The sequence below is a fragment of the Oncorhynchus gorbuscha genome, linkage group LG17 (genome assembly GCF_021184085.1).
Source record: "Oncorhynchus gorbuscha isolate QuinsamMale2020 ecotype Even-year linkage group LG17, OgorEven_v1.0, whole genome shotgun sequence".
NCBI classification, from domain to species: domain Eukaryota; kingdom Metazoa; phylum Chordata; class Actinopteri; order Salmoniformes; family Salmonidae; genus Oncorhynchus; species Oncorhynchus gorbuscha.
Window position 1 is genome coordinate 19,054,873 of NC_060189.1, and position 20,189 is coordinate 19,075,061.

The 20,189-nt window shown below is 42.9% G+C and overlaps 1 protein-coding gene across 1 annotated transcript in view; it reads right to left on the reverse strand.

Moving 5' to 3' along the window:
• LOC124001303 (rho guanine nucleotide exchange factor TIAM2-like) overlaps positions 1-19,987 on the reverse strand; it is a 104,903-nt gene extending 84,916 nt beyond the window's left edge. Inside the window, exon 1 of the mRNA XM_046307979.1 lies at positions 19,824-19,987. The gene's annotated coding sequence lies outside the window, so the exon portion shown is untranslated. The remainder of the gene's footprint in view (positions 1-19,823) is intronic.
• Between the last annotated feature and the right edge of the window lie 202 nt (positions 19,988-20,189).

The window sequence follows — 20,189 nt, forward strand, 5'->3', positions numbered from 1 at the left end:
TTTGTGTGTGTGCGCGTGCGTGTATGCGTGCGTGTACCAGAGAAGTAAATGCTGTGAATGCTGATTGCATTGAAAATCCACACCGTCAAAGTCGCAGGGATTTCAAATCAGTGACAGGTAGGTCAGACAACCCTGGCCATAGATCAAAACAAGCTGCGAGTGTGTGTGCGAAAAGTTTTCCTTGCACCGGTGTAACCCCCAAAACAACCTTTCTCTGCCCATTAGGCAGCTTAATGGGCACTGGAGCTGATGGAAGGTTGATGTGCACCTGCCGTTCTCCAGCAGTGGGACAGATGACTCTCTGACGCTCAGAGGAGAAGCTGCTACATGTTGAACTCTCATACTCTGTGGGTTGTAAAATACACACTCATCTGCAGCAGGAGTATTCAACTCTTATAATATGTCAGTTAGCTTAAATCAGGACCACAGTCTCTCTCGGGTCTTTTGTTCAAGGCTCTCCATTGGCAGTCCACTCCGGCAGAGAGGTGGGCCCTGGGGGCAGAGGTTTGTCTCAGATGATCTGACATCCCTCCCATGGGAAAACAGGCGAGCAACAGGCTCTGACCGCCAGAGGACCAGATAAGAGTCTGGAGGGTCCCAGGGAAACGGGTCCCCACCCAGCACTGTGGGTCCAGCCCAGGAAGACAAGGCATATCCGCCAATCATGCCAGTTTCCTCCTCAACAGGGAGAAAGTGAGATAAATAGAGTGAAACAGAGACTGCAGCAGATTTACACACCTGTCAGGTCAGTTTTTCTTCAAATCCTCAAGGTCAATGCTTTCAATATATGCAGCCATATCCCCAGCCCCCACAACCATCCCTCTGCAACCCCCTCTCTTCCCTCCTACACTGTCACACATGAGTGGTGTGCTGGTGGGGGTGTCTAAAGTGTGTTCTCTAGTCTTTAAATTGAATCAGGTTGACTGGGTGTCCTGTACATGCTGCACGGTCATCTGTCACCTCCTCTGGCGGGAGAGAGACTATTACAATCAGCTCTCTGCTCACTCACTCATTAACATAGTGGTGTGTAGCCTACAGCAGCACACAGGCTAGGAGACAGATCACACAGCCATGGTGATCTGTCAAATACATTTACCAAAGGAGAACAAAAACAGGTCGGAGAAGATACTGGAGAGGTCAATATAGTCACTGGAGGATTCACTAACAATGATTGAGAGATTCTGGAATTGACTGGATACACACCGAGGTGATTATAACACACATACTGACATAGGAATGCACATACATACATACATCGTCATCATTGTGTTCACCATCCTATAATATAAAGAGATGTAAAATGATAAATTCACAAATCAATTAATTGACAGCTTGAAAGACAATGTTAATCGTTAAGAGTGTATCAGGCTTAAGTTAGTGTAATAAGTTATCAATAAACTGCTCCTCATTTATCTGGGCTCGCAGGGCAGACCACCAAGTCTTTGTCCCAGCAGAGCCAGCCACACCGGCTCACAATGGTGCAGGGATGTCCAAAGACTCTGTGTGTGTGTGTGTGTGTGTGTGTGTGTGTGTAGCTCATCCATCACTGCCAGAGAAATTCATTATCCCCTCTACATTCTTGACACCAGGGGGTTGCCCTTGTGGTCTTCCCCATAGTAACTGCCTCTCTCAGAGCTGAGCAGCCCCCGTTACCCTGGACCCAGTTTTACACATCCAGACCAGGGCCTAGAACCATCCCTGAGAAGGTTTGGCAGCATGCGGGGCTGTGGGACTAGAAGCCTGGAGGACAAGTTGACGTTAATGATGATGAGTTAACTGTTCCAGCTCCACTCTACCAAGAGGATCCAAATGTTACCGATATGGCTCCAGTTGGCGGGTCTCGGTTCTCCTTTTTATGGAAAGGCATCCCCATTCTGGCTCCAAATAGAGCCAAAGTCAAGTCACACAGACAATGAATCACTCTTTGATCCAATTTGTGACCACTGGCTAGATCATAGGGTCCCCAGAGACACCAGGTTATATGGCAGGGACACACCAGCAGATGGTGTATAATTGAATTGAATTCATCAAAAATGTGAATTGATAAATATATGAATAAGAATGAAAAGTAGGGCAAAGGCAATGACAGAGCCAAAGTCCTAGAACCTGCCCTGTCTGCATTACGTGGTCTCAGCTGCACATGTTTATGTAGTTCTAACTGTGGCTGCTGTGGCTGTTCCACATGCATGTAATGTAACACACTTCATGTGACCTCAGTGGAGGGGGCTAGGCTGTAGCTAGATGGCTGGAGGGTCTACATCAGAGTCATGTAAACAAAAGGCCCTTTACAACATGAACCATCCATCAGGACTAATCTAAGCTGTTTAGATAGCAGGCCATGACGTGCTGAACCTGGTCTATACCACTACTGGAATACACACACCCGAAATGAGTAGACGGTATACAGTAATACGGTATAAACAGAACTCTGTGCCAAGCCAGAGACACAGAAAGGTCATGTGCATCTCCACTGTAGCTGAGCTTCTGATTCAAATAACCATGTTGGTTCTTAGAAGCACAACTCACACACCCTTTAAACATTTTTAAAAAGCACATACACCAGATAGGTGTAGTGAAATGTGTTGTTTTACAGGGTCAACCATAGTAGTACGGCACCCCTGGAGATAATTAGGGTTAAGTGCCTTGCTCAAGGGAATATATATATATATATATATATGAAAGCATCAATTCATATCCTCTTTCAGCAGCTTTTGACTCGCTGTGTAGACTAGACTGCAACAAAGAGAGTCCATTGAGTGGGCGAACTTTACAGACATGTTAAATGAGGACATATGGAAAGTTAAACACAATCAATGAAACAGAGTGCCTTGTTTGTTCACCAAGGCAATTGATCAACTCATTTAGTTAAAGCCTAAAGGCCAGAATGGACCACAGCTATGAGATCAGTTTACTAAAGAGTTGGACATTCCTCTCTGCTAAAAGACCTGGTGGGCAGAGCTTATCATTCTAAGTGTTACTAAACTTTTTACATACCAGTCTTATGCTATATTGAATGCAAAGTCCAGTACCGACACCTGTTAGATAGGTACAGGCTGTACTACAGGCATAGGATAGAAATGTGGTCAACTCTAACTGATCAGCAATGTGAACATATTTATAGAATGTGTGTTGGCCAGGAGTTTCATAAACTGAAGAGTTCTGCTGACCTCTAAAGAGCCTCTCTCTGAAGGTAAGGGGTTACCCTGCCTGAAAGAAAACTCTAGTCCTCACATGCCAACGGATGGACAAACACATTCTGTATTATGGAGAATTTTCGATCACACATTGCAAAAGGTTAAGACGAATGCTATCGCACTCCATTGACTAGCTGATGACTGATAGCAGAGCTGAGTGTGTGTGGCTGAGATCACTCATCTATACAGCAGATGCTCCCTGTCCAACCAGCAACAGATTACTTAAAAGAACTGTGTCACAGCAATCATGCAATGTTATTTACTGTTGTGTGTGTGTGTTATTCCTCTGTTATTCCTTTTCTCCTATCCAATTGGAAACACATTTGTCTCCCCAGTGTTTCAGTCCACAGGAATTTCATAAAACCAATCCAAAGAGGTAAGGCTAAAATTAAAGGATGTTTCCCTGTTGAATTATCACTTCCAATGTAGGCCTATGGGTATTTATGGAAACATATAGCTGCTAGATGGCAAACCAGCACTGGGCTTGACTTAGGGGTTGAAAGGGAAAATAAGCAGGAGAAACAGACAGTTGAAAACAACACAAATATTTTCTGGTTATTATGGACAAGGCACATGCACTGAGCTGATTTGAATTACAATCACAGTCAAACAAATCTATGCAAAACAAACTCTTTCACACTCTCAACAGAACCATTAAAAATGTAATTTAAAAATGGACAACAATGCAGCTGGCAAAGCGAATGCAGGACCAGACTGGCACCTCAGCTAGGGGGTAAGCACTAGCAGCTGTGCCACATGTGCAGCCCTTTACTGACATGATTGAATTAAAGCTGATGCCAAGCCTATTATTAACCCATCCAAGAAGAGCCCAAAGAATGTCAATGAGACCCAGGCTTATTAGGCAGTCATGCAAGGACTCTGACAAGAAAACACCAATATCACACAGGGGTTGAATACTACGGCACAATGGAGCATTTAGAGAACAGCAAAAAATAAATAAAATGGCCAGTCATAAATACCAATTTATAGAAAAGATGCACCATGCTGAGGGCCTGGCCTGTGGTCCTGTAGAGCAGGCTGTAATGGACAGGCAGATGCTTCAGCCAGTGAAGGTCACAGGGGTCAAAATGATCTTTTATGAGAACACAAGTGGAGTATTTATTCCATGCCTTCATTCCTTAATCTGTGGGGGGGGCTTAGGGAAAATAGAGAGGGCTATTTAACCCCCTCAGGCAAATGCACTGCTGATACAAAACACATTCTGTTTGGCTCCTCACTCGTGGTGTGTGTGTGTGTGTGTGTGTGTGTGTGTGTGTGTGTGTGTGTGTGTGTGTGTGTGTGTGTGTGTGTGTGTGTGTGTGTGTGTGTGTGTGTGTGTGTGTGTGTGTGTGTGTGTGTGTGTGTGTGTGTGTGTGTGTGTGTGTGTGTGTGGACCCCCTCTCTACCTTCAGGTTGTATGCCTTTATACTAGCCTGTAGCGTGTTCTGTCTCAGACTGACTTAGGAGAGGGGAAAAAGCTTTGCCACCAAGTTGGATAATGACAGGAAAGCACAGGAAATAAGGACATTTGACATCACTAGAAAAGCATACAGACTGTCAATCAGACACGAGAGTTGCACAGTCCAACTCTGCCAGTTATTATGGACAGACACACATACTGTGGTATGTAATATGTAAAGTAAAGAATACCTGCATTTATGAGTTTCTCCATGTTGATAAATGTGTGGTCGTCTGATGCAAGGCATGTGCGCTTACTGTGGAATTGTAGCATAGAAAAGTAGCGTGCGTGTGTTATAAATATGTTAGCACAGTTATGACAGAGCTAACAGTCCAGACACATGGCAGGGAGGGGGAGAGTTGAGTATGGAAGCTTGTTAAAATACTCTTGTAAAACCCTGTGGGATTCGCTGTGAGAAGCCTGTGGCGCTATAGGATAGCATAATTAGCAGAAACAGGCAGGTCTCTGACATTAAACCCCCCCCCACTTACGAAGAATAACTCTCATCGACTTTCTCGTCGCCATGTCAGACCTAGCCATCTGGTGTGTAATACATACTCTGAGGGTATTAACATGGCTTCTATTAACCAAGACCAGAAGGTCCTCCATTAAGAACTTTCTCTCTCATCAAACCATCAGACCTCCATTAGATGAAGGTAATACACTGATAGAGAGACACTGCCCACAAAATGAGGTGGAAACTGAGCTACACTTCCTGACCTCCTGCCAAATGTACGACCATATTAGACAGATATTTTCCTCAGATTACACAGACCCACAAAGACTTCGAAAACAAATCCAATTTCAATAAACTCCCATATGTGTTGGGTGAAACACCACAGTGTGCAATCACAGCAGCAACATTTATTTTCCCTTTTGTACATCATTACAACAATGTATATAGACATAATGACATTTGAAGTCTTTTGTGAGTGTAATGTTTATTACATATTTATTTATTTATTTATCTATCTATTTCACTTGCTTTGTGTCAGGACCCGGTTACGAACCCGGGTCTCCGGAGTGAGAAAAAGTCACTTAACCAACTGAGCCACGAATAGTCGGCGGAACCCAGAAGATGAGGCAGACACAGCAGTACTTGAGACGGTGTATTTAATGAAGTAAAAGTGAAGTTCTTCAGGAAAACATGTAACTCCACAACCTCAAAAGGAATTCCACAAGAACAAAGGTAATCCTCCAAGACAAAAAGGTAAATCCACAAGGTGGAAGGTATAGCATAAAAAAGCCTCAAAAGATTCTCAAAAAATAAACAAGAACAAAAAACAGAATTCCACAAGAGAGTCCACCGGGATCAACAAGAGTTCACAGAGTACTAGGGCTGGGTGCTAACATACAAACACAGAGGAAAGAACAGAGGAAAACAAAGGGTTTAAATACAATCAGGGGAAATGAGGCACAGGTGCAAATAATAATGGGGATCAAGGGAAAACAAAAGGTCAAAAGGCACAATGGGGGCATCTAGTGACCAAAAACCGGAACAACCCTGGCCAAATCCTGACACTTTGGCGATGTAAACATGTTTCCCAGGCCAATAAAGCCCCTTACATTTAAATGAATATAAATTGATAGAGAGAGCAGGGGAATGAAGAGAGTAAAACAGACAAACCAGAGAGAAAGTAATAACAGCAGTAATCTATAACGTTTGCTTTGGACTGAGGCTACACTGTAAGGAAACCGCAGTTCCTGGCTTTTTGCTACACTGTTATTATCGGTAAATGGATGGATATGAACCTATTTACTGTAAAATATCATTATTGGTATAAAAAAGAACCACAAGTTTTCAGCGAGGCTGATCTCTCCACACGAGCTGCTAACCAGAAAGCCTGCTGCTTTCCCTCAGTGTCTTGCCCTGCCCAGCCTTGCCCTGCCCAGCCCAGCTCTGCCCAGCCCAGCCCAGCCCAGCTCTGCCCAGCCCAGCCCAGCCCAGCCCAGCCCAGCCCAGCCCAGCCCAGCTCTGCCCAGCCCAGCCCAGCTCAGCCCAGCCCTGCCCAGCCCTGCCCAGCATTGCCCTGCCCAACCCAGCTCTGCCCTGCCCAACCTTATCCTACTGGAAACAAACAGCCAGGCTAAAGTAGCCCTCAGGAGTCAACACATATTACTGCCTGGGCTTAGCTATTTTCACTTAAATGAAGACTTGCTACACCTAGTACTGTAAGACAATCATGCGTCTTCTCTCCCAGACACAGTTGTTCCAATTGGCTGACTGAGTGACATCAGGCGTATGAGTCACCAGAGAGGGTATGCTCCATTAATCATACAACTGTGAGTAAATCATTTTTCAATTAAACTTTATTGGTAAAAGACGACAAGTGCTGAGGGTATGTAACACAAAGAATCACAAATGGAAAGAGCTCAGGAAGATAGATAATGACTGTAGTTGGCAATGGGGTTTCCATTGAGAAGTGGAGGAGAGAGGAGATATCAACCACAGTCATATGGGCGGCAGGGTAGCCTAGTGGTTAGAGCGGTGGGCCAGTAACCGAAAGGATGTAAGATCAAATCCCCGAGCTGACAAGGTAAAAATCTGTCGTTATGCCCCTGAACAAGGCAGTTAACTACTGCTGTTCCTAGCTAAATAAAATATAAAATTATGGCTGTGTGGCAGCCGTTCCATCTACATAGGAGATGTCTATGGGAGGCCACAGGTTAATACACGGAGTTCCTATTATTCAGTTGGGTGGAATGCAGTTAAAAGCAGTGCTCAAACACTCATCTCTGTACCACTTCAGAAGAGAGGGTATCTCTCTATAAACAAAAAACTCAGTCACACACTTCTCCAATGGCAAGCAGTTGTTTCATTGTACACAGGACGTGATTTTTTCCCCCCTTCGCCTGTGACTCAGTCCTTCCTTTCCCCAAGAGTCTAAACTGAAGGCACCATGCCCTCGCACATTCCCCCCTTCCAGACCAGCCCATTTGGAGCTGCCAACAAAGGGCCTGTTGTGTGAGGACCAAACCACGAGAGACGGTGGGGGGGTGAGAGAGATGACCCGTAGTCACTAATCCTAAGGGGCAGCAGAGTGTCAGGCATGGGCAGAGGGGGGCATTACATCACAAATGTATGGACAATTCCAACGGCAAGGTTCTGAGAGAGAGGCAAGAATTCTGGTCTTAAAAAAGGGACCGTGGCTGGACAGTCTCTCTAAAGAAGGCTGCCTCTTAGCTCTCATACCTTTAACATTAGGATTGTGCAGCAGCAGATTAGGAGCCAGAGTATCAAATGACAGCTGCATGTCGACAGACAGGAATAGCCTGAGATATACCGTACTGTCCAACTATACACCAGTTACTTACTGTTAGTGTTTACTCTGCCTCCTCAACAGTGGTTGTTTTCTATATTTCCTGTACTCCCATGCAGTGTTCATTTATGGAGGTAAAGTTTCAGAGATGAATCACAGGCTTCATATCTAAAGGAACTGGCACAAAGTGGAGCCGTCACGCCTTAAACAGTTGCACAGCAGTGAACCATCTCTGGCTAGACTACACATTTATTTTAAATATGTCATTTAGAATGGAAGTGCTTGGCTGTCTGTGATGACCTCATTTTAGGGGTATGTGATTCATGAATATTGCACCAATGGTAGGGTCAGTCAAGATCAGAGTAGGTCAAAGCTAAAAAAAAATACGCTTGAGAGGAGTTCCCACATCTGACTTTCAAGGGGAACCGGAAGTTAGGTTGCAAATACTGTATCCCCAAAAATCTGTTTGGTTTCCGACACCCAGAGAGAGTGCAGTAAGCCTAACACCAAGGCTCAGCACAGTCCTCCACTGCTACTGGACACCAACAGGAGGGGCACCTGCCAATGATAATATTTACCCAGTTGATCTGTTTAAAAAGGTAGCACCCTTCCCAACTATTTATCTGAAACACAAACCATTGAGAGCCATTCATTGCATGAGAACAACTCCTCTGGGAGCTGAAATGAAGCAGAACACAATATCAGCAGGTGAACTGTGTGCACTGCAGGGTGCAGACTGAAATGTATTCTGTGTCACACAATAGCACTCAAAGTAATCAAGGAGAAAATCTAACTCCACTTATCCAGAACACCTTCTCCTAGCTCAGCTGGTAGACCCATTGATTCCTCGAGAGGAATGAACCGAATGTTTTCCCTCCACACAGATCACTGCTGATAAAATAAACCTAGCCAAGACTGGAACAGTCAAGGTGGTATGGATGTATGGAGAACCAGCCAGCCATGTCCTGCTGGCCAGGGAACAGTGATTCAGAGTAAATTGGTCTTTTGTAACAATTCTAGAAACGGCCAGCCTTGATGGAGGGTTCTGGCCTGGTTGTAGAGTGTCTAATCAAAAACGATTATTTTGACCAATGGGTAAAATTATGTTCATTGTGTAGATTGTCCTCTAAGAAAACCAATGGTCCAAACTTCATGTCTCTACCATAATCCATTCAAATGTTAGAGTTTTAACCCTTGTAGGGTGACTAAATCAATTGAGGTCAGAGAAAAAGTGGTTGAGTCAGCAAGGCTGGATGCTGTGTGAGAATTAATGCTAACTGACAGGCTCAAGGTTTAACTCTTCATCTTTCTTCTCAAATCCAGAGGACATAAAACAATATAGAGGTAAGCTAGTAAAACACGTAGTATTTTTCAAATGGTAGCTTTTCATATTAATGTGTAATTCCTGTTCATTTTCAAAGATTTCTCACAAAAACAAGTTTATTTCTGTGAAATGTCAAGGGAGCACTGAGCATAACACAAGCTTATTTTCAAAGCATTTTACATTCAATTCAGCTCGTGTCGTGTTAATTTGGCTTTCTGCAACCTGTAGAAACAATTGTGCAGACGACCACCACAACAATATAAAATCCTCAACAGTTGCTGCAAGAGCTTGGTGCTTACTATTGAATTACGAAATCTGACTTTTTGGATATAATGTTAATGATATGTTAGAGAAAAGACCCCACTGAAGGATTCAGAAGACGAAGAATCATTACTCGTCTTGGTAAAATGTATTTTGTAAAATAAGGAAGTTAAATTTCATCACATTCTGGGCAGAGTAGGTAAACCCCCTACTGGGTGACCGCGAGTAGAAGAGAAACACTATTGGACTGTGGTGAGAAACAGAATGAATCTCCTCTGATATCCGGAGGGCACAGACAAATACATTTTCTTTCTTTACTGGCCGCCCCATGACCCCTTCCCTTATCCTAGGGTTCCAGAGGAATACAGAGATGGAAATAGATACAAATAGCTTCCGTTTCCCATGTCTCAACATTTCTAACAGTATGCTTTTGTGTTTGTAAGCCAAAGCAAACTAAACTAGCCATTTATGCAGTCATTTTACTCGAAGGTCCTCCTACAGCAGCTGAGGCCTTCGCGCCAAAGCAGCCTTAAAGATGGCATCTCTCCAGGGAACATGACTTGGAAACATAAAAATCTAATCGAGCTCATTCAAGGTTTGGATGCCAGGGTTGCTGGTGACCTAGAGCAATCAAGGCCTTCACTGTTTACATTGGTCTGACTCCAAATGACTGAACCAACATGACAAAGCCTGAATCTGAGGGGGGGAAAAAAAGAGTTTCTCTCACTCCTACATCAAACTAGACTCTTAATTTGAGTGAGAGAGAGAGCGGCGTTAACGAGGCTGAAAATGCATCTCACATTCCACATGAGTGCTGCTGCAGCCAAGCTCTCAGTCAGTCACTCAGTCAGTCTCCACAGCACTTCACATCTCCCAGAAAAATAGAACCATTGAACTGGAGACTCCGTAGGCTGTTCTGCATGGTAGGTGACTGACACAACAAAATACATTTTACTGTGGTCTGTTTTGTTACTAGGACGTAGCGCCTGCTTGTAGCCCTGATGGTAGAGAGAAGGTAGGGTGAGTTGTTGATGAGGCATTGAAGCCCCACTGATGAGCAGGTGGGAGGAGAAGTGCAGCCTGAACTGCATCATCTGGATCCATTACAGAGAACAATACTGGACAACACATGGCGCCTAATGGGACACTTCAGCCAATAGCGTCCCAGCTGTGCTGTATTTACACTTCCAATAGAGGTAGACGGTCACTGAGGCCTGATGGCTAGTGGAGGGTTGGCCTATATCAATCACAATTACAATTGTTGTGCTTGGCTGGTGAAGTAGTTTGTCACAGGGATAGGCTGCACTATGGCAACTACCACTGACTTTTCTCAACCCGTCTGGACGAGTGGTCGTATTTGCACATATCCCTGACACACACATGCAGTCGCAGTCACATTCACATCTAAACTCACAAACAAAGAGAAGTACACATGTGCACCTGGCACTGACAGGTACAGTTGAAGTCAGAAGTTTACATACACCTTAGCCAAAGACATTTAAACTGTTTTTCGCAATTCCTGACATTTAATCCTAGTAAAAAAATCCCTGTTTTAGGGCAGTTAGGATCACCACATTATTTTAAGACTGTGAAATGTCAGAATAAAAGGAGAGAGAATTATTTCTTTCAGCTTTTATTTCTTTCATCACATTCCCAGTGGGTCAGAAGTTTATGTAAACTCAATTAGTATTTGGTAGCATTGCCTTTAAATTGTTAAACTTGAGTCAAATGTTTTTTATTTTATTTTTTATTTTACCTTTATTTAACCAGGCAAGTCAGTTAAGAACACATTCTTATTTTCAATGACGGCCTGGGAACAGTGGGTTAACTGCCTGTTCAGGGGCAGAACGACAGATTTGTACCTTGGGGTTTGAACTCGCAACCTTCCGGTTACTAGTCCAACGCTCTAACCACTAGGCTACGCTGCCTTCCACAAGCTTCCCACAATAAGTTGGGTGAATTTTGGCCAATTTGTCCTGACAGAGCTGGTGTAACTGAGTCAGGTTTGTAGGCCTCCTTGCTCACACACGCTTTTTCAGTTCTGCCCACAAATTTTCTATAGGATTGAGGTCAGGGCTTTGTGATGGCCACTCCAATACCTTGACTTTGTTGTCCTTAAGCCATTTTTCCACAACTTTGGAAGTATGCTTGGGGGTCATTGTCCATTTGTAAGACTCATTTGTGACCAAGCTTTAACTTCCTGACTGATGTCTTTAAATGTTGCTTCAATATATCCACATAATTTTCCTGCCTCATAATGCCATCTATTTTGTGAAGTGAACCAGTCCCACCTGCAGCAAAGCACCCCACATCATGATGCTGCCATCCCCGTGCTTCATGGTTGGGATGGTGTTATTTAGCTTGCAGGCCTCCTCAATCCTCCAAACAGAACAATGGTCATTATGGCCAAACAGTTATTTTTTTGTTTCATCAGACCAGAGGACATTTCTCCAAAAAGTACGATCTTTGTCCCCAAGTGCAGTTGCAAACCGTAGTCTGGCTTTTTCATAGCGGTTTTGGAGCATTGGCTTCTTCCTTGCTGAGCGGCCTTTCAGGGTTGTCGATATAGGACTCGTTTTACTGTGGATATAGATACTTTTGTACCCGTTTCCTCCAGCATCTTCACAAGGTCCTTTGCTGTTGTTCTGGGATTGATTTGCACTTTCTGCACCAAAGTACGTTGATCTCTAGGAGACAAAAACGTGTCTCCTTCCTGAGCGGTATGACGGCTGCGTGGTCCCATGGTGTTTATACTTGTGTACTATTGTTTGTACAGATGAATGTGGTACCTTCAAGCATTTGGAAATTGCTCCCAAGGATGAACCAGACTTGTGGAGCTCTACAATTGTTTTTCTGAGGTATTGACTGATTTATTTGGATTTTTCCATGATGTCAAGCAAAGAGGCACTGAGTTTGAAGGTAGGCCTTGAAATACATCCTCAGATACACCTTCAAATCACTCAAATAATGTCAATTAGCCTATCAGAAGCTTCTAAAGCCATGACATAATTTTCTGGAATTTTTCAAGCTGTTTAAAGGCACAGTTAACTTAGTGTATGTAAACTTCTGACCCAGTGGAATTGTGATATAGCGAATTATAAGTGAAATAATCTGTCTGTAAACAAATTGTTGGAAAAATGACTTGTGTCATGCACAAAGTAGATGTCCTAACCGACTTGCCAAAACTATAGTTTGTTAACAAGAAATGTGTGGAGTGGTTGAAAAACTAGTTTTAATGACTCCAACATAAGTGTATTTAAACTTCCGACTTCAACTGTAGATGCATGCTCCTTGGTTAGTGTTTATGCTCCTCATTGCACCCCTTGATCCCCTGAAAGATGAGCATTGATACAGGAAGAGGAACACAAGGCACCCTTGTGGCTGTTACCTGTAGCCCTCAGGCTGTCATAACATTACAGATGTGTTGCATCCTGGTTGGTCGACCCCTGAAGTACAATACCCCTATTCCATTGTTACCATGGGAGCTGCACATGTAGGGGCTCAGCCATAACTGCAGCTTGTAGGTGTATATCATCCTCAAGTCCTGCTGCTGGGGCTGGATATGGGGCTTTTACCAGACTGATAAATGACACCTTATTTCACATATATTGCACTGTAGTTACATTAGCTGCCACTTAATAGCTGCAGTCTACAGCCTTGGCATTGTATTTAGCGATGATCTACCTGAGGTTTGATGAGCTCTAGTCCTGCTTTTAGTGCATCACACACACAGAGTAAATCTCCACTCCATGACAGAACACTCTGTAATCTTCCATCATCTGCATGATAAATCATAATCTGCGAGTTTATTTGGCACATCACTTATATGTTCACCTTCATTTAATCTTCATTTTCCCAAACAAACCACATGGATGAATCTTGAAACGTGACCCACAAGAAACACAATTCAATTTGAACCAACACATTAATCTCCTCAAAGGCTTCAATTTATAGACGTTTAGGGGTGTCAGCCTGAACATGAATAGGCCATGGGCTTCCATCTGTTCAGCTGAACACCAGTCCCACCAACCAACACTTATGTTTGTTTAGTAAAGGATCAAATACTGGGACAGATTGCTCCTTCTTGGTACCCGAGACCCGATACGGGAGCCGAGCAGGTCAGGATCTAGAATTCTAGATAATGGCACGGGTCTGGGTGAGACCTGATATGATTGTCATGGGTCTCGGGTATGTGTAATTTTAACCGACTTGTCTGGAAAGACCAGTATAGATCGGAACGCAACTGCTGCTGTAGAGGGAGAGAGAAATTGTATCATTCATGCCGCTGCTCTTGCTTTTCATGAGTGAAGTGTGTAAGCTTGTTGTTGTTGGCCAATCAGAACTCATAACAGCAGCATTGGGTTAAACTCATAGAGCCGCCGTGAGTGGCAAAAGTTAGGAGATATCTAATCAATGGAATATGGAATTAAAATTACATAATTAAAATGTTAAGGAAAGGATCAAGTGACAACAGGTAGGCTGCTACTTAATAATCTGATTGGAGGTGTAACTTTAGCATGAGAAAGCGCATGCACTGGAGCCTCAATTAGCCTAGCTAGCTAAGGTTAGCGTCTCCCGGTTTGATGCAGTTAAGTCAGGTACTACGTAAACATATTTGATGACAAATAACCTATTGGTCTACTATAGTGCGAGTTGGCTTGGTTGCTTGCCGTCTCTCCCTCCCTACTCCCTGTGTTACTTGCTTACAGTGCGGCCCCTCCCCCGCCTACTAGAACTGAGTCTCTCCCACTTGCGCTTTATCAGCTCCAGTTAATAAAGTACATTAAAAAAATTTTTTTTTTACTTAGATCAGGTCTGGATCCAACCAGGTCTATATGGACCGGGTCTAGTTGTCCTCGGATCCATTTGTAACAGGTCTCTATATTTAAAAGAATTGGGTCTGGGTGGGAAAGCCTCAGCTCCATTTCAGAAGAGAAGACTTCTACCACAGGTGAAGACCTCTACCACAGACCCCCCCACACCAATCCCACCCAAACAACCAGTTTACAGGATAAGCTCTTTGTCTGACAATCAGTATGGAGCTGCTGCTTTGAGTATTGCTTATAAATCATTTTTAATGTATTCCCTGTGAATCTGGTTGTTCCCCATTCAGATAAAGTAGCCATTTAAGTCTCTTGCATTATTTATCATAAATTAGTGTGAAAGTACCCCATTTCGCCAACTAGATGCCATTGTTCCTGCTACTTTTATCCACTTTGCTGGTCTCGTGTTTATTAAATGGATCACAACATTTTCTTTGCAACTTTGGGTAGAAAACTAATAACTTTTGCTTGTTGTCTAAACAAATTGTGCCGTCATCCTCATAATTTAAGCCAGTCCTCCATGAAAGCAATTCAGTTGGTCCTTCTCTTAGGCTTAATATTTCCCCAAGAAACAGCCCTGTTTTTCACACTTTAAAAAAAGTCTGGATTAGTTAGACCTTTCCTGGTGAACAAGCAAACCGTTAGGCTACAGCACTTCTAATGGTTTCCATGTTCTGTTTTCTAGTTGTCTTGAATGGTAAAAGTCCCAACACACGGTTTACTGTTGTGTAATGGTAATGGGTTTGGTTTAATGGTAAATGTCACTAATCACATTCAGGTGTCTTCTAATCATTTATTTAAAAAAAACATGACTACAATGCAATGGTTTACAATTGTATTAGAGTTGTCACAATTAAAATCAAATTTTATTGGTCGCATACACATGTTTAGCAGATGTTATTATGAGTGTAGTGAAATGCTTGTGCTTCTAGCTCAGACAGTGCAGTAATATCTAACTAGTTTCACAACATATACCCAAAATACATGTCTAAGTAAGGAATGGATTAAGAATATATATATATATATATATATATATGTCAGAGCGGCATTTCAGTCACTAGTTCTGGGCTGTAGGAAAAGTCTTCATATCAAAATTGCACTATGTGGATTGCCCTCAGAGCGCTATATATTTATTTTACTTTTCAAGGAGTTGGGTTGAAGCATTCTTTAGAGAAGGTCAAACTCAATTGCTTTCATGGAGGACTGTCTTGAACACACAATTTACCACATAATGTATTTGTAATGGGCAAAAGCTATTGGTTGTCTACACAAAGTTGCAAACAAAATGTTGTGATCCATTTAAAAAACACAATAGACCAGCAAAATGGATTAAAGGGTATCGTGGCAGTAGCACGAACAGTGGCATCTAGTGGGCAAAACATGGTACTTTCACACTAATTCATGGTAAATAATGCATGCAACTTCAATTACTCATTTCTCTAAACAGGGAGAAAAAAACATCACCAGATTTCAGAAGAATCGGAGATGGTGACTGTCAGGGCTTGCTGAAATGACATGGAATGACCCAATGGAGACTCTCCATTGATATGAAAGGGCTTTTCAGTCCATGAGTAGGCTTAATCTGGGTCCGTACACCCACCCATGTGAGTGAACCAATGTCAAACTATGATTTGTTGTCCCTGTAATGGGAGGGAGCCCAAGGGACAGGAAGTGGTGGTCATGCCAGTCATCTGGTATGGCAGCCTGGTGACCTGACTGGTGGTGAAGTCCCCGTCAGGACACTGTCGACACCAGCCTGAGCTCACCTGCTTTTTATAGCTCTCTTCCAGACACTGCTGAATTGCCTGCCCAGCCCACGTACCACACGCCACGTGCCACATGCCACACTTGTCCCATTGCCTCAAATGCCAAATAGAACTTCAGCCACAGGGGAAAAAAACTGCCCCATATCACATTATTATTTTCCATGGTAGCTGACTAAATTAGAAGGTTAAATGCAGCCATTTTCATCTCAATATCAAATCATTTCAGGTAACAATTAAGTACCTTTCTGTGATTGTTTTCAATAAAAAAAATATTGTCAAAAAGAAACAAAAATAGCTTCTTAGCAAATACCAATTTCTCAAGGAATAATTTTTCTAGAACTGTCTGGGAGTGGTCTGAGTGGGAGGGAAACTTGAAAACTAGCTGTTATTGGCAGAGAAGTTCGGAACTCTAATTCTTAATGGTCTATTAACTAATTTGACGTCTCCTGGCAGGCCAAAACGCCATCCCAACAATACAAGTCCATTTCAAGCAGCCATTTCAAATGGCTCTTACACAAAAAGGGCATCATCATCATTTTCACAATATTATTCAAACTTCACAGAGTGGAAATATATATATAAAAAATATTAAAATCTCATTTTTGACAGCATTGGGACTTTGGGGAGTGCATTAGTCCAATCTTGTGACATTTAAAATAGTCTTAAGTTGATCAACAAGAGCAGATATGTAGGGAAAAACAGTCAAAACAGCACAGATAACAATAAGGCACCCAGTGCAGACAAAAACATCAATTTACTGTGTCTGGCTATGACAAATTCTTGCTTGAGAAAGTTGAAACACTTTTGGACCATTTTAAGTGAAAACAATCACAGTAAAGTACTTAATTGTTTCCCAGAAAATAATTTGATATTGAAAATAAAAAACAGCTGCATTGGACTTAATTTTCCAATGTGTAAGGATTGGGATGTACAGCAGAGAGAGAGCAGAGATGATGTGTTTCCCCTAACAGTGCCTCTACCTACAGACAGTAAAAGGCCTTCTCCTGCAGTGTGGAATGTGACAATAAGCACAGATATTACCAACGCCTGATAAGTCACAGCCAGACGCCCTTATATGGAGAAAAATGTGCCGCGAGAAGACATGAAAAATGTGTGTTTCTCTGAGAGTTGCTAGCACTTCAGCATTAACGACAGGCATTCACAGCACACAGCCTTCCACACGGGGCTTATGGGGAGGAGAACCATACGTCAAGATGTCCAGCTTGACATAGGCCTAAAGCACTAACTATTGAAAAGATTGAAGTCCATAGGTACTTTCACTTTAGCCAAATAGGTTCAGCTTTAACACATCATACAAATGAACACACTACGTATTTGGACATTCCTTTTCGATCAGTACATTTAAAAATATATATTTTATTGTTTCATAGTGTGTCAACACTCACTTGAGCGAGTTGTTGCAGATGCCTCGAGACCATATGTGCCACCCAGTGAGAGTAACATTACAACATCCCTTTAGTCCTTTGTCACTGGTAAACAACTCTGACAGCTAGTGGTGGGGCCAGCTGAGAGGGGAACTAATCCCATTCTTCAAAGGTCACATCAGGAGAAAGAAAATAACACAATCATATGGTTTGCTATGTTTCCATTGAAAAAAAAAGCATGGAACTGTCCATATCAATTTTGACTGCAGACCATTTTGGGCTGTAAGTATAAAAATGTAGTCTTCCTTGTGGTCACAGAAAGACCCAGGCATACGGATCATGTCTCTAACCCTATGTTTTGTTATTGCCCTCTGAAGGAGCTGGCGCTCATGACAATAACAACAATTATGTCCATGAGCATGTGCTGTGTAAAGAACATCAGGAAGGGAGTAGAGTAGGGCCGTCTGCTGAGATTTAAACCACAGAGAGCCTGTCCCCTTCAAATCAACAACTACCACCAAACATTATAAGATAACAGTCAACAGCACACATGTTCATTTCTGGACAATGTTCCATGGACAGACATTAATGCAAGTTTTACAACTTTTAAATAAGCATTGGGCCCTTTTCTTAGTTTACTTAAATACATCTTTGTGTGAGTGAGGGTGGCAAACTTGATGAGCAAATGTGCAGTGCCAGCCAGGTCAGAAATGTACCATGGCATACCAAAGACTACAATACCTCCATAGGAAACATCAAACAGACACACACCAGTAATAAGCAGAGTCTCCCAGTAAAGCATTAGCCTGGTTTAATGAAAAACCTTCTCTAGGCCGCAGCAGAGTGTAGTCCTGAGGGTGTGTGACAGTCAAAGAGACAATAGGGTGATGGGTTGCCATAACAGAGAGCCCTCTGTGCCAAAAGGCATGCCTGGCCCTTCCTCAAGTCCCTGCTCTCTGCCTCCTCTCCTGTGTGTGTTTGCTCTGGCCAGCCCTGCACTCCAGGGTTCCAGGGGCCCTTTTGTTGCCTCTGTGGCCCCAGAGCTCTTCAGCACGGTGATAACCACCACCCCACTTCCCCAACAACAAAGACAGAGGGTAAATCACCCCCCACACACACACAACACGGGGGAAGGAGCAGGCCGGCCCCCGGACATTTACGGGCATCGCTGGGCGCATTTCTCTCCCCATAAATCAGCAGAGAAGGAAACAATAAAGACGCTCTCAGACTGATGTCAGATACATATTGAACATCCCCAGGCATTTCATGGTCACAGGTTAATGCATTTCTAATGATCAATTACCTGGGGCAGGTATGGGCAACTTGGATGGGGGTGGGGGCCACAAAAAAACACTAACTCATCATGAGGGGCCGCAGTGGCTCTGCATCAGTGGAGGCTGCTGAGGGGAGGACGGCTCATAATAATGGCTGGAACGGCGCAAATATAATGGCATCAAACACCTGTAAACAATAGAAACCATGTACTTGATACCATTCCACTAATTCTGCCCCAGCCATTACCATGAGCCCGTCATCCCTATTTAAGGTGCCACCAACCTCCTGAGGTCTGCGTATCCACATCCATTCCCACACATGCAGTCAGTGGGCCCAAGCCTTTTCCGGGCCCTATGTGAAATTGTTGGTTCAATGCCGTTTAAATGTGGTTAGGACTGACTCTGGGCTCCTCATGTGGCATTTTAACGTTTTAAAGGCCTACAGCAAAATATGACAAGCTTTCAGCAGATTTAAGTTCATCATATAATTTTTTTTTTTAAGTATTGTATGAATAATTTGGTATAGACCCTGAAGTGACTAAAATTGCGCTTTCTAAACCGCACAGGCCAAATTATGAATGGAAAGAGAGCAAAGAAAATATACAAATCACCAGTGATTAATTGTTTGGATCAAATGACAAGAGGGCAAAGACTCTTGCAGCACAGATTGTTGGAAATAATGTAAAGTAAGCACACGCATCTATGCATTCTTGTGAGAGAGATCACTACAAAACTTTGAAAACAGTCACATTCAGGTTCACTTGGTGAGCGGTTAGCCTCCAGCAATTTTTATTTAACTAGGCAAGTCAGTTAAGAACAAATTCTTATTTACAATGACGAACAAATAATGATAACGTTGTATTGTTTGGGCACAGCTGCAAATTGTAATAATAAGCACTGAGCACTTTGGTTTCCATAAACGTTCACGGAATAATTTTCCAATATTCATGAAATAATGCAACAAAAAAAATATATTCAACCAAATGTTAGACTATTGTCTTTACTGTGGACGATATGAAAGAAGACTTCTCCTTTTACGATAATCGTTTTTTTTTTAAAGTTCGTTGATCAACTTACCAGTTTACAATAGTGTAAGAGAAGACGTTCGTTGTATAGTGTGCCGTATTTTTCGTGAACTCATAAACATCGGCTACACGTAGTTTTCTACGTAATTTGGCTTATAACACCAGCGCTGTCCCACCGTGATCCCACGCTCTCAAAGTGTTTTCTTGGTCGCACCACCCGCGCGACGCCAAAATACTGAACTCCTCCCAGACAATGTGTAGGGATTTAACCACGCCTCTAGCTGACGGACACTAGACTCGACTACTAGGCCAAGTCATGGACCAAACGCAACATTTCATGGAAAAACATGCATCTCTACTTTGATTCATGATTTTGATTTCATCAAAACTGAAACAACTTTAGTTGTCTAGTAATGGA